The following is a 15515-nucleotide window of genomic DNA, read 5'->3' on the forward strand; positions in this document are numbered from 1 at the left end:
GGACATTAATAAAGGTTCCAATTACAAATCCAGGCCGAAACACACAATTATGGCCTCGATGACGCCTGATTCAGTAAGACAATTGTCGCAACCAGCGTACACAACTTAATCATGGCGTCTTTCCCACTGTCGGTATAACGGTTTATTTTTCAGTTCCCGTTTTTATTTTCAGAGTATCACCAACAATATATTTTGAACAATATTATTTAATTTTTTGCACTAAATTTAGAAAAATTAAAAAAAATTTCCACAACATTAATGAACGCTGCCAGCAGCAGTAATGAACGCTGCCAGCATCAGTATCATACGCTATCGGCATCAATAATGAACGCTATCAGCATCAGTAATGAACGCTATTAGCAACAGTAATGAACGCTATCAGCAACAGTAATGAACGCTATTGGCAACAGTAATGAACGCTATCAGGAACAGTAATGAATGCAGTAGTGAAAGGCACCAGCAACAACAGTAACAAACATCAGCAGGAACAGACGCAACAGACCACCAGCGTATCAGGAGAGGGAGATAAACTGCATCACTCAGTATCAAGTACACTGATATAATTACAAGATAATTAACACTGATTCTCACACAAGTGGCTTGACCTTGTATGTTACCTTAATCATCACATGACATACTGCCTCTTCAGCTCTTAGTACCTGCTTATGCTCTTATATGTTAGGTTAGGTAAGATTCGTCCGGAAATACGACAAATGCTTCCTGACACGGGTCTTAGTCATATAATGATCTGCCACTGGAGGTTCTGGTAGTCTGACCGAGGCCTTCCACTGACTTAGCCCATCCATCCCTTTAAAAAACGGGTATTATTAACTTACAATACCTTTTTTTGCGCTCTTGTATCATCTTATCGGGAATAAAAGTGGTGATAATAATAGTTTTTTTACCGTAATTTTAATTCTATGGTCCTATTTATTTACTCGTTTTGACTGTGAAAACTTTACTCTGTCTGTGTTAACAATTTTTTTTATTATTGTATATGTACAAGTGAGAACTATTATTATTATTCAATCCATATTTATGCTTTTATCAATAATATAATCTGGCTCTTATCGCTCCCCAAGAAATTTCAGTTTGCTATAGTTTATTCTGTTTTCTTGTTTGTTTTATTAGAAAGACGCAACCAAAACCTTATACAGAGGGACTTTGATGACCTTCTTGCAGTATTTGACATGATAAACTTTGTTGATTTCCCTACTCACATCTCTGGCTCCTCCCTTGACCCAGTAGTGAGTGATCTAGCAGAAAGTATGTCACTTGTCAACCCCTCGGCTACGCTGGATCATCTGACCACAAGGCTGTTTTTACGACACTTAACAGCTACTGCAAGCCGTGTTCGCAACCTGTACAATGACAGTGTTGTGAACCACTTTAGGAAAGTCATTAAGATCCCAACAGAACGAGGTAAGGAGTCCACACGAACAACCTGGCTATGGGAAAGAGGTAATTGGCCAGCCCTTTGCTCTGAGCTCGCCATCACCGATTGGAATGCTCTTCTCCAAGGGGATGTTGACAACCAAGTGAAAGCCTTCACTGGACACATCCTTAATCTACAACAAGAACACATTCCTCACCGGCAATATGTGACGAAGCCTACAGATCAGCCTTGGTTTGGCTTTCGTTGTAGAGAGGCTGCTACTGCTAAGTGCTAAGTACAAGGCATGGCGAAGGTATAAGAGACATCCTACCACCTATAACAGGAACTTGCACAGGCAAGCCTGAAAGCATATGGGTCACGTTCAAAAGTGGGCCATCGCCAAATGGGAGATGGACACAAGAAGAAAGCTAGCATCAGGTAAGGTAGGCTCCAAAACCTAATGGTCCCTGGTCAAGGACAGACAAAGTTATCTTCCTGATGAACTCATTCCACCTCTAAATCGACAGGATGGGACCACCTCTACTAGTAGTCAAGAGAAAGCTAACCACTTTGCCGAACCCTTTGCTACCAAAATGCAAGTTCCTGATCCAGCAAGGGACCCTCCTTGGCTAGCTGCAAGAACTGTGTCAAAACTGTCAGTGGTGACAATAAGGCAGGAAGAGGTGCACTTCCTTCTTAAATTGCTTGACCAAGGAAAGGCTGTGGGCCCAGACAAGTTGAGCCCAAGATTGTTGAGATGTGCAGACCAGCTAGCAGCACCTCTAATTCGCATCTTTCAGCACTGCCTAGTACAGTGTAAATGGCCTTCTCTGTGGAAAGAGGCAAATGTAGTCCCTGTTCACAAAAAGAAGAGCAGAGCAGAAATCAGCACCTACAGACCCGTGTCACTCCTGTCAATCACTGGCAAGCTCCTTGAGATAATAATCTCAAGAAAAATGACAGAGATTTTTGACTACCACTCACTACTTTGTGACCGTCAATATGGTTTCAGGAAAAGTTACTCTGCTGTTGGCAGAGTAACCTAAGTGGCACCAGTCATTGGATGAATCCAAAGTCAGCTGTGTGGTAGCACTGGACATTGCTGGTGCTTTCGACCGGGTGTGACACCAGGGCCTCTTAGCAAAACTGCAAGCTCTGGGAATTGCAGGCTCAACGCTATGTCTCCTCAGTGATTACCTTCATGGTAGATCTCTAAGGATAGTTCTCAATGGAACAGAATCAGCAAGACATCCTACTGGGGCAAGTGTTCCACAAGGAAGTGTTCTCGGACCATTGTTATGGAATGTCTACTTCAGTGACCTTCTTCTACTCATCCCAGAATCCCATGCATATGCAGATGACTGTACACTGACATTCACTTATCCAAGAGAAGAAATGCCAGCTTCTCTAAGTTACATCAATCACCAGCTCAGAGCTATATCAGCTTGGGGAAATAGATGGCAAGTAACATTTGCACCTGAGAAAACAAAAATGATGATCGTCTCCAGGCACAAGACGGTAATGCCGGTGCAGTAGTAAGGATGAATGGGAGGGTGTTGGCACCTGGGGAAGAAGTTGATATTCTTGGGGTGAAATTTGACTCCAAACTAACCATGAAAAACCACGCTGTAAATCTTGCAAACAAGGCATCCAGAAAGCTTACAGCACTTCGCCGTATCTCGAATCTGCTTGACAGCAGAGTTTTCTTATCTGCGAATACTTGACAGAGTAGAGAACAGAGCAAGACGTCTCATCTCTCGCCTGGACCAATCCTGGATAGATCTGTCATTTCAGCAGAGCCTTCAACACAGGAGGAATGTGGGTGGCTTTACTGTTATGTACAAGGCCAATATTGTCAAAGTACCACACTTGGATCCACTTCGAGGACAGCGTGAAACAAGCTTTTATGCCACAAGACGGGCAGAAAGCAGCAACTTCACTCTCGTTGTACCCTTCTCCAGAACATCACTTCATCTGAGATCATTTATTCCCAGGACGACTCGAGTATGGAACACATTTGTACAGCATTATGATGTCAAGGAGATAAAGTAAGTTGTTCAGCTGAAAATGCTGGCCCACAGATGGCTCCAACTTCATCCTGTTCCCTACTTGTATGTTTCATAACAATAAAAATGCTTTCAAATGAGCTGATGTAGGTAACAGCTCTAAGTTTGCCAATAAAGTTAGGAATCCTTAACTTGTAAATAGCTTGTCAATAAAGCTAGGTATCCTTAACCTAACCTTGTCAAACCCTGTGTAAAAAAAAAAAAAAAAAAGAGAGAGAGAGAGAGAGGGGGGGAGAGAGAGAGAGCCAGAACAGCAGTTTCTCAGCTCGATCATTAGTTAGAGTTACCATAAACTGCGGTAGCACCATTAAGGCCTCATTACACCTTGTTAATTAGCAACTTGTAGAATATAAACCTTAAAATAGTAATGATAATAATAATAATGATAATAATAAATCATTAATATAATTTTTCGAAAGGTCTCTAGTACTAGACTTTATCCTCCTATGGTTCGTCCCTCTATGACTCACGAAATCGTAATGACACGATTGCAGACAAGCCAAGGAATGGGTGGGGCTTGAACTCGCGCCCCAGTGGCAAACGCGTTGGTCTGAAGTTTTACGGCCACACTAGCCGCGAGTTCCTTCCCACCCGTAACATGGCTCCTCTATAGTGAGCTCTTGGGCTCTATCTCTGGGTCCTAAAATGGGTATATCCCAGGATGGCTATCTCCAATTCAAATTTTTCCTTCCAAGACTTAATTAAATTTCTGCAAACGAAATTTTGGTTTAATTTCCCAAGAGTTTATCTTTACTCCATTTCCTAGGATCAATATTTTTTCTCGATTTTCCTCGTTTTTCTTAGAACTGAGATTTGATTTTTATATTTTCGTACAACGTACACGTACATATTCACATGTTTTGGTGAAATTTGGGTAATTATCTCCTAAGATGTTTTATACTCTGGTGTTCTCCAGCTACATAACATTACTTATTCTCGACTCACTTTAATCAAGACTTTATTTTCAATTCAATTCAATTCAAAGTTTATTCTCTATAAGGATTACAATGCTGAGTTTACAGAATTTGGTTATTGCGTGGTTTACATGTAGTAAAATAATGATTACAGAGTGTACCACTAGAACACCTAGCATGGCAAGGCATTTCGGGCAGACTTAGTTTAATTCTTTATTTTAAAATATTACAAATTATGAGGTAAGTTGGTATTATGGCTAAGTGAATAAATACTAGTTTGTGAGTTTAGCAATGTGAATGCTTTCGTTTTGGCACAGTACATAGTTTCAGTATTGGAGTATCACAGGATTCATTATTTTAAGATTGAGATTAATATTTCTGTTTATGGTCAAATGGGTGAGTGAGTGTAAGTGTGAACCGCCAGGTGGTATTCGTGTAGTTAGTTGATGAGGTGTATCAGGGAGATAAGATGTTTTCTAATGGTAGTTTTGAAGGTGATGAATGTGTCTGCAGTTCTAGAGTTCTCAGGTAGGGTGTTTCAGATTTTAGGGCCTTTGACATATATTGAATTTTTGTAAAGGTTTAGTCGGACACGGGGGATGTCGTAGAGATGTTTGTGTCTGGTGTTATGCCTGTGGGTTCTGTTACAACTATCAAGAAAGCGTTTTAGGTCAAGGTTGATATTGGAGTTTAAGGTCCTGTAGAAGTAGATTGCACAGTAGTAAGTGAGGATGTACTGAACAGGGAGTAAGTTTAGATCTATGAAGAGTGGGGGGGGGTGTTGTCAGGGATGGGATTTAGTGATTATTCTTACTGCAGCTTTTTGTTGGGTTATTATTGGCTTTAGGTGTGTTTCTGCAGTTGATCCCCAAGCACAAATAGCATAGGTGAGGTATGGACAAATAAGTGAGTGGTATAGTGTGAGAAGGACATTTTGTGGCACGTAGTATCGTATCTTGGAGAGGATCCCAACCGTTTTGGAAACTTTTTTGGTTATGTGTTGGATATGGGTGCTGAAATTCAGGTTGTTGTCAAGGTATAGGCCTAGGAATTTGCCCTCATTATGTCCGGTAATTAGAGTGTTGTCGATCTTAATGTTAATTTGTGCATCTCCTGCTCTGCTACCAAACATAATATAGTAGGTTTTGTCAGTGTTAAGAGTAAGTTTATTGGCTGTCATCCAAGTCGATATTTTGATCAGCTCCTCGTTAACAATGGTGTTGAGGGTGGCAAGATTAGGGTGAGAGATGACATAAGTCGTGTCGTCAGCAAAGAGAATGGGTTTCAGGTGTTGGGATACGTTTGGAAGATCATTGATGTATATGAGGAAGAGCAGGGGACCAAGGACACTTCCCTGCGGAACTCCAGTATCAAGTGGCCGTGTTGTTGATGCTGTGTCTTTAATGGTGACATACTGATACCTATTAGTAAGGTAAGATTTGAAATAAGCAAGCGCATGGCCTCTTATACCGTAATGGTCAAGTTTGTGGAGTAGGATGTCGTGGTCTACTGTGTCAAAAGCTTTTCTTAGGTCAATAAAAATTCCTAGTGGATATTCCTTATTTTCCAATGCTGTGTAAAGCAGATCTAGCATTTTTATGATTGCATCATTAGTGCTTTTATTTTTCCTGAATCCAAATTGGCAGGGGATGAGTATGTTTTGTGTCGTTATAAATTAATATAGTCTCCTGTGCACGAGTTTCTCAAAGATTTTGTATAGCAATGGTAAGTTTGATATTGGCCTATAGTTGTTTACATCTCTAGGGTCACCACCTTTATGTATTGGTGTAACCCTTGCCATCTTGAGTAGTTTCGGGAAGGTGCTAGTTTCTAGTGACTTGTTAAAAAGTAATGAAATAGCATGCGAAAGGACATGGGCCGCTCGCTTGTACAGTAATGGTGGGACATGAGACAGATTCCCTGAGTTATTTTTAAGTGACTTTATAATCTCGGTGACTTCCGTGGGCTCAGTTGGTGCAAGTGTTTTCCAGGTCTTTTTTATATCTCCTCTTGTGTCAATCAATCTATGGAGTAGTATAGTTGTTTGGCTTTTTTTGTTTACTTTGATGAGAACTGATGAATAGTGTTTAAGAATATCTTTGTGTATTAAGCCCTGTCTATATTGCTTTTCATATTGGTGTTTCTTGTCAATGGATTTCAGAATGGTGCTGGTTAGCCATGGGCAACCAAGCCGTTTGTTTGTGATCTGTTTCGTTTTTATAGGACAATGTTTGTTGTATAGTCTAAGTAATTTGTTAAGAAAAATGTCTGTCCAGTCATCAATACCATTGGCCTTGAAGAATTCTGTAGGCCAGTCAACAGTCTCTAGGTCAGCTGTGAACTTCCTTATTGAGGCCTCATCATGGAGTCTAAATGAGACTTTGTTGTATTCAAGTGGTGGTTTACTAATGTTTGTCAGGAGGAAGGTAGGGTAGTGGTCTGTAGTGCTATCGGTTATTATCCCTGATTTAAGGGGGGTAGTATATTGGTCCACATGTGGTCTATTATGGTTGCACTTGTCTCAGTGAGCCTGGTTGGTTTAGTTATTGTTGGTATGAGAAGTGTGTTGTTCATATTGTTGATGAAATCAGTTACAGGCTGATCATCTAGTATGCCAAGGTTGATGTTGAAGTCTCCAGCTAAGAGAAGGTGGTGCTTATTCATTTGTCTGTTTGTTATTAGTGACTTTAATTTCTCACTGAAATTTGGGATGTTTGTGTGAGGTATCCGGTAAATGGCACCGATTGTTATAGGTGTCTTAAGGTTTTTTACAGTAAAATTAGCAAAAATGTATTCCCCATATTCATCACTAAAGCAAGTGGTGCTAATACAAGATAATTGGTTAGAGTAATAGATTGCAATACCACCCCCAACTTGGTTTGGTCTGCAGTTGTGAATTGCTGTGTATCCTGGTAGAGGGTAGATATCTATTGTGTCCTGCTTAAGCTAGGTCTCAGTAAGAATAATGCAGGAGAAGGGTGTCTTTAGTGATTCAAGGAGCGCCAGGAGGTCATCATAGTGTTTGCTTAAGGACCTGATGTTGTAAAGTACTGATAGACTTTTAGCATTGTTTAGGATAGTGCTGGCTTGTGATGCTGTGTAATAAAGGCAGTTACTTTCCAATAGGTTTTGATTGGGTGTCAGATTATGGAGGTTTAGATCAGGGTCAACATGATCAATCATCTTCTAGGTTTAAATTATGGTTATTTATATCCTGAGTTGTGTGTTGAGTTCTAGTACTGATATCTGTAGTGGTGGGAAGTTTGGACAAGTATATAGCTAGAGTATTTTGGGCATATAGAACATAGTCACTACTACACATAATGAAGTTGATGTTGTCTATGTGTTGTGCTGGAATGAACTAAAGTACAATTAGGTATAAACTAGTAATATAAAAATACAAATTAAAAATAGAACAAGACTCTCACTTGAATTGCACTAAGGTCTAATATAATGACTTTTGTGGAGTCTATGTTTTGAGCTAGAGTGAGCTAAAGTACAATAGATTTAATCTAATAATATAAAAATACAAATTAAAAATAGCACCAGTCTCTCACTAGCAATTGCACTATGGTCTAATATAGTGAATTTGGTATTGACTATACATTGAGCTTGAATGAGCTATAGTACAACTGAGTTTAATCTAATAATATAAAAAAGGCACAAGACTCTCAATTGTAATTGCACTAAGGTCTTATATAAGTTGTTTACAAGAATTAGAGTATAACTAGATTTAAATTGACAGGATAAAATACACAAGTTAAGGTAACAAAAGAATAATAAAAAAAATGATAAAAATAAAAATGGCAATGACTTGGTTATAATATGCTAGTAAGATGGTAGACAGGATAATATAAAAGTTGTAGTTGAAAATACTAGTTTAAAAAAGTATAGAATAAAAATGGTCAATAAAAGAAGTTTACAATAAGTTTGATCAATATAGTTTAAAGCAAAATTGGGCAATAATAGAGATTTTAGAATAAAATTGGTCAATAGAGTATTTCTTAAAGTGAGGTAGAATTATTGAAGACAAGTTATGGTTAGTTTATAATAAAATAAGATAAAACAGTGATGTGGGAAGTTGTAAAAAAGGAGATAGATTCTGTAGATATTAAACACAATTAAGACTATGAGGTAGAATGGTCATTGAATACAACAATGACAATCAAAAGAAGTTGGGGTATTAGAATTTTAGGGGGGCACAAATTTATGACAATATAACACTAACTGTGGACTATGGGTATTATCTGCACTTTACTCTGATTCTGTTAGTCCAGCCTCACTTATGAATGTTTTAAGGTCATGTTCTGTAGAGATGAAGTATCTCTTCCCAGTGGGCTGTTTCCTAACTGCGATTTTTCCATCCCTCACAAAGCACTGGTGGATTTTTTGGGCATAGCGTAATTTTCTTAGCCGATAAAGAAGGTTTTGTCTTGTTTTGGTAAGGCACTCACTGATGTAAACATCAGATTTCATAGAAATACATGTTTTTAGTAGATTGTTTCGTTGTAGGCTAGTTTGGAATTTTAACAGCACTGTTTTTTTACCCGCTTGGTAGCCCATCAGTTTGCAATCCTTTAGGTCATCACTACATATGTTAAGGCGAAGGTGGGCCTTGATAAGCTGTAGGGTGGTCTCCATGCAGGTCTCTTGGGTGACTGTGAGTGGGAGATGTTTGTTGTTAACTACAACAGCGTCAGATAGCTGCTGTTGGTCATTATGGTCTTGGAAGTTGGTTATGACATTGGCAAGTTGTTGGTCCACTCTTGATCTTTCCTCTATAATGTTGGTAGTAAGTAGGGTGACTTGGTCTTTTAGAGTGTTGATGGTGTCTAGGGACTGGGTGTGGGTGTTGCTTTGTTGTTCTAGAGTGTCTAGCTTATGTTCAAGAGCAGTGATCTTGAACATCAAAATGGTATAAAATACCGACAGATTGTTAGGTAAGACACATATGCAACAGTTAGGTATCTTTATTTTGAAACGTTTCGCCTACACAGTAGGCTTCTTCAGTCGAGTACAGAAAAGTTGATAGGAGCAGAAAAGACTTGAAGACGATGTAATCAGTCCATCACCCTTAAAGTTTTGAGGTGGTCAGTCCCTCAGTCTGGAGAAGAGCATTGTTCCGAAGTCTGAAACAATATGAAGTTGAAAGGACAGGAATGGAGCCTTATATAGCGCCAGGAGGTGAGACGTAGGTCACTTTGGGAGGTCAGGTCCCTCTCAAATCCAGCCGTTCTCACTAGTAGAGGTTGTCGAAGTTGATTTCAGGTCTGTACCAAGATACCCTTGTGTTGCAGTGTCTGACAGATTGAACATCAAAATGGTATAAAATACCGACAGATTGTTAGGTAAGACACATATGCAACAGTTAGGTATCTTTATTTTGAAACGTTTCGCCTACACAGTAGGCTTCTTCAGTCGAGTACAGAAAAGTTGATAGGAGCAGAAGAGACTTGAAGACGATGTAATCAGTCCATCACCCTTAAAGTTTTGAGGTGGTCAGTCCCTCAGTCTGGAGAAGAGCATTGTTCCGAAGTCTGAAACAATATGAAGTTGAAAGGACAGGAATGGAGCCTTATATAGCGCCAGGAGGTGAGACGTAGGTCACTTTGGGAGGTCAGGTCCCTCTCAAATCCAGCCGTTCTCACTAGTAGAGGTTGTCGAAGTTGATTTCAGGTCTGTACCAAGATACCCTTGTGTTGCAGTGTCTGACAGATTGAACATCAAAATGGTATAAAATACCGACAGATTGTTAGGTAAGACACATATGCAACAGTTAGGTATCTTTATTTTGAAACGTTTCGCCTACACAGTAGGCTTCTTCAGTCGAGTACAGAAAAGTTGATAGGAGCAGAAGAGACTTGAAGACGATGTAATCAGTCCATCACCCTTAAAGTTTTGAGGTTCCTTCAGGTGGATATTGCAAGCATGTTCTTAGAGGTGCATGACGCAGCAGCGAAGGTTCATGCGAGTTCTTGGTCAGTTATCAGCTGTCTGGTCTGTCAAGCAGTGTTGCGCTGGCTGCCTCAGAGACAACATACTATCTGCTGATCTCACCTTTATTTTTGGGTAAGAACTTATTATGTGAGCTTATAATTTGTCAGTGTCAGACCAAATAATTGTATATAACAACAAATGTATGTATATATATATATATATATATATATATATATATATATATATATATATATATATGCAAAACAACCACTCTGAAAGAATAGAGAAATTCCAAGCGCTTTCGTGACTACTCACATTATCAAGGAAATATAGTTCCTTGATAATGTGAGTAGTCACGAAAGCGCTTGGAATTTTTCTATTCTTTCAGAGTGGTTGTTTTGCATATTCTGAAATCACCTGTTTACTGTGATCTTATTGCATATATATATATATATATATATATATATATATATATATATATATATATATATATATATATATATATATATATATATATATATATATATATATATATATATATATATATATATATATATATATATATATATATATATATATATATATATATATATATATATATATATATTTATATATATATATATATATGTATATATATATATATATATATATATATATATATATATATATATATATATATATATATATATATATATATAAATGAATGGGTGTGTGTGTATTTTAGGTGTGTTTACGGGGTCGAGACTTTGCTCTTGACCCCGATTTCTGAAGGAGCTATTTGATAAGCATTACTGATTTCTGATTCCTTGTGTCTTATCATATCTGCTCTGAAGCTGTTTACTGAGTCTCTCCACCACTGCCTCAGCAAATTCATTACATTTTTCTACCGATTTGAAACTAATTGTGGTTTCAGATGTCGAGTTTCAGCTCTTGGCCCCAACTCTCTGCTGGCCTTTAGTGCATCCTCATGGCTGTGTGATCCCTATCATACTGATTGTTAAAGCTATTCATAGATTGTGCTTCTACCACTTCGCTGACCACTTCAAAACTAAAGAAGTATTTCGTAACATTCTTGTGACTCATTCGTGTTTTTAACTTCCATCTGTGACCTCGTGTACCTAAGACCCATCTCTCAGAATCTCCCTGTCCACCCTGTCAATTCCTGTGAGAATTTTTATGTACAAAATACTCAGATGTAGCTTTTCTAGCCTCAATAGTTCATACGCCTAAGCTCAAGGACTGGTTTCGTTCTTAATTAACCTTTGCACTTTTTCCAGTTTCTCTAAATGCTTAAGCACGTGTGAATGTGTGTATTTTACCTATTTGTTGTTGAAAAGGTAGATTCACAGCTCCTGGCCCCACCTCTTCACAAATCGCTACTAGGTCAACAATTTCCCCACTCCATGAACTTTATCGTATATCTTTATAAATTATGTATGGATCCTGTCTCCACTATAGTCCTTTCCAGAGTATTCCACTTCCTGGCAACTTTATGGCTAAAGGAAAACTTCCTAACGTCCCTGTGATTCATCTGAGTCTTCAACCTCCAGTTGTGACCCCCTGTTACTGTTACTGTGTCCGATCTCTAAAATATTCTGTCCCTATACCCCTCCCTTGCCGATTTCTCTCATTATTTTGTGTGTCGTTATTGTCCCCCTATCTCTCCTGTCCTCGAATGTCATCAGGATGATTTCCCTTACCCTCTTCTCATAGAACATTAGGGAGCATTGAAAAAATACAAATTATAGAGATGCAAGCTGTACTCTTCAGGCATTATTTGTATGGTCACAACAAACTTCTGTGAAAAAGAAACTGCTTCTTGATATGTGCACTGATGAAGACTGTGAGACAAAGCTGTCTCTATGATAAGAAAAATTAGCGAAGAGACTCAGCAGACAAAAGAAAGTATTGAGAGCTCTGAAGAGAATAGAAAAAATTCTGCTGATGCTGTTGACGAGGACTTGTTAATCTACACTGTTGATAAGGATGACAGTGGACATGAAGAGTATGGTAATGTGGCTCCTATTGTCAACTAAAGAAAAGTAGTGATTCTCAAACTACAGTGGCAAGCAATTAACTGTCTGAGCAAAGTAGGAATTTCTTTGGACGGTCTTCCTTACTATCTTCTTTTCTTCACTGTTCAGATGTCTCATAAATTGCAGCGACTGGAAGACGTTCTTTGGAACGTGTCTCACATAAAGGCGCAGCTTGATGTGGAGCCACATTGGAGCACTGAACTTTAAAATCATAAAGATGACTCTTTCCAGCTCCTGACTGGGTCTTAATGTTGCCACATACAACCTAAGGATCCTACTCCCTAAAGTATCCCACATTGACACACACAGTGAACCTGGTTTAAGAGCAGCCAAGTCATCATCAACCACACCTGTGATCACTCCTTTGCAAATCCTATACAAGTAATTCTGGTCCCAGGACAGATCCACTCCCACCTTGGCATTCAGAGCAGGGAAATCAGTGAGATTGACTGTCTGGAAAGCAACTAACAGCTCAGACAGAGGATCCTTGATTTGCTTGCCAATGGGATCTCTCCAGTGTTCAGGATCACTTGGCTTACCATCATACTGGTAGAAAACAGCCTGAAATGGCAGCTTATTTCCATGAAGCTGACAAATGAAATAATGGACCAGATGACCAAGCAACATTTCAGGATGATGAATAGCTCCATTGTCAGCTCCGACATTTACCTTGGTTCTATCACAACCATCACATACAACAGGCTGCCGAATTAGTTTCTGTTCCACCAGAAATGTATGGATAGTCTTGGCAATCTCCTTTCCATGGCCTGACTTGGGAGTCACATGAGTGAGATATTCAGTGCCAGGCTCCACCATGATGATGTAATGATCTTTCACCACTATCTTTGGACTCCATTTCTTGGTCTTCTCATTCTTTGTCATTACACGAGTGGAGGTCTTCTTACCATCAAAATACAGTGATGTGATATTTTCCAAGTTTGCTAGCTCATTTTCTTGCCTCTTCATTCGGTATTTGTGTCTGGCATCTCATAACTTCTGTGGTCTAATAACTCGACTTTTGTCGTCGTTGGTGATAGTGCCATAGTCCATTAAGGTGGCGATAGCAATGACAGCTCCAGCATAATCAGTGATTAGGTGTAGGTCACATGTGGCTGCCAGTGTGGGGAGTCTTGTTCTGTTCTGCTGTGAGCTGCTGGTAGTCAGACCACTCAAGACAGTTAGAATCAGTATCGACAGAAGGGCTGTCTCTGGCATCATCTAAATTATCGTCAGAATCAGAAACTTTTCTAGCTGCCTGTTCACTCTGTCTTTCCTTCAGCTGCTTCTTGGCTCTGGCTTCATCCTGCTCCTCTTTCACCGTCACTCTATCCTACATCCTCGTTACTGTCATGTCAACACAGCCAATTTTCATCTTCCTATCGCCTCTCTGGTCAAGCAAGAACTGTACCTCACGTTAACGAGAGGCCTGGTCGTGGACCGGCAGCGGGGACGCTGACTACCGGAATACCCTTCCAAGTAGACGTTTAGGAACTTTCACATCACAATTACAGTCTAGGTGGTATCCGTCACACTACTTTATTTTGCACTCTTCATCTTTGCAGGAGGCAGCAAGACAGAAACAACTTCATATATCAAACAACTCGTTCATTTCCTCCTAAAATGTAGCATTTTTGGAGATATTTTTGTTCTTATTAAGTTCTATTCCTCAACTGCACAATTTTCTCAATCTATCTCCAATAGTTTTCTGGCTGAGAATAGGAATAGTCTTTCTGTCTCCAGTTGATTTCTGCCATAGTTCAGAATAATCCTTAGCTGCTATCTTGATAATCACTGAAACATCAGTAAACTTTCCTTCACATCTATATCACCAGCAGTTCCTTAACACTTCGCCTTTGGACGGAAGTTTGTTCACTGGAAGAACACTGGCATGACCAAACAATGCATGTTCTGTGGCTTTCATCTCAGTAGTAAAGTATATAAGTAATCAGAGTATCTGAAAAGAGAGAAAGTTAATGTTTATAAATACTGCAGAGTGCATAAATACAGTACATAAAACACTGCGCTGCGCTACTCAGTAAAACAGACAGATTCCAAATTTTCAATCGAAAATGTTATAAGCTAAACCTCAGCCAATCAACTTCATATTTCACACTGATTCTAATACGTATATAAGAAACAATGCCTGAAGAGTGCAGCTTCGACCAAAATATCAATGCTCCCTATAGGACATACCCTTTTACTCCGAAACTAGCCTTGCTGCAAACCTTTGCAATTTCTCTAATTTCTTGAGATGCTTGACTAGGTGTGGACTGTGTAGTGGTGCAGCATACTCCAATGTAGGCTTGACGAACACGTGTACAGTGTTGTGAATGACTCCTTACTTAGATGACAAAACGCTTTTTTGTCAGATTTGCCAGGCACCGATATGCTGCATATGTTGTTGATGTACTCACCTAACTGTACTCACTTAATTGTACTCACCTAATTGTGGTTAAGGGGTCGATACTCAGCTCCTGGCCCAGCCTCTTCACTGATCGCTACTAGGTCCACTCTCTGCTCCCTAAGCTTTATCATACCTCGTCTTAAAGCTATGTATGGTTCCTGCCTCTACTACATCACTTGCTAGACTATTCCATTTCCTGACAACTCTATGACTGATGAAATACTTCCTAACATCCTTTGACTCGTCTGAGTTTTTAGCTTCTAATTGTGACCCCTCGTTTCTGTGTCCCATCTCTGCAACATCGTGTCTCTGTCCACCTTATCTATTCCACGTAGTATTTTGTATGTCTTTATCATGTCTTCCCTAAGCCTCCTGTCCTCCAGCGTCGTCAGGAGGATTTCCCTCAACCTCTCTTCGTAAGGCATTTCCCTGAGCTCCGGAACTAACCTTGTTGCAAACCATTGCACTTTCTCTAATTTCTTGATGTGCACCTCAGGGGATGTATTCAGTATGATATATCAGAGTCAGTGTATTTAGACATTATTATTGCGTTGTTATTCTGTATGACAGCATAAGAGCAAAAATTTTAGGAATCTTTCCACAACAGCAAAAATTTAAAGATAATTATAGCACAAGATATGTGTGTATATTTGACCTCCAACATGTGTGTATGTTTGACCTCCAACATGTGTGTATGTTTGACCTCCAACATGTGTGTATGTTTGACCTCCAACATGTGTGTATGGTTGACCTCCAACATGTGTGTATGTTTGACCTCCAACA

General features: G+C 39.3%; 1 protein-coding gene across 2 annotated transcripts in view; it reads left to right on the forward strand.

Annotated features, from left to right (window-relative positions):
- Positions 1-10267: 10267 nt before the first annotated feature.
- The window catches only part of LOC128700072 (methyl farnesoate epoxidase), a 106524-nt gene continuing 101276 nt past the window's right edge, over positions 10268-15515 (forward strand). For both annotated transcript variants that reach the window (XM_070086889.1, XM_070086890.1), the window contains exon 1: positions 10268-10424. The gene's annotated coding sequence lies outside the window, so the exon portion shown is untranslated. The remainder of the gene's footprint in view (positions 10425-15515) is intronic.

This window comes from Cherax quadricarinatus, chromosome 20 (assembly GCF_038502225.1).
Source record: "Cherax quadricarinatus isolate ZL_2023a chromosome 20, ASM3850222v1, whole genome shotgun sequence".
NCBI lineage: Eukaryota > Metazoa > Arthropoda > Malacostraca > Decapoda > Parastacidae > Cherax > Cherax quadricarinatus.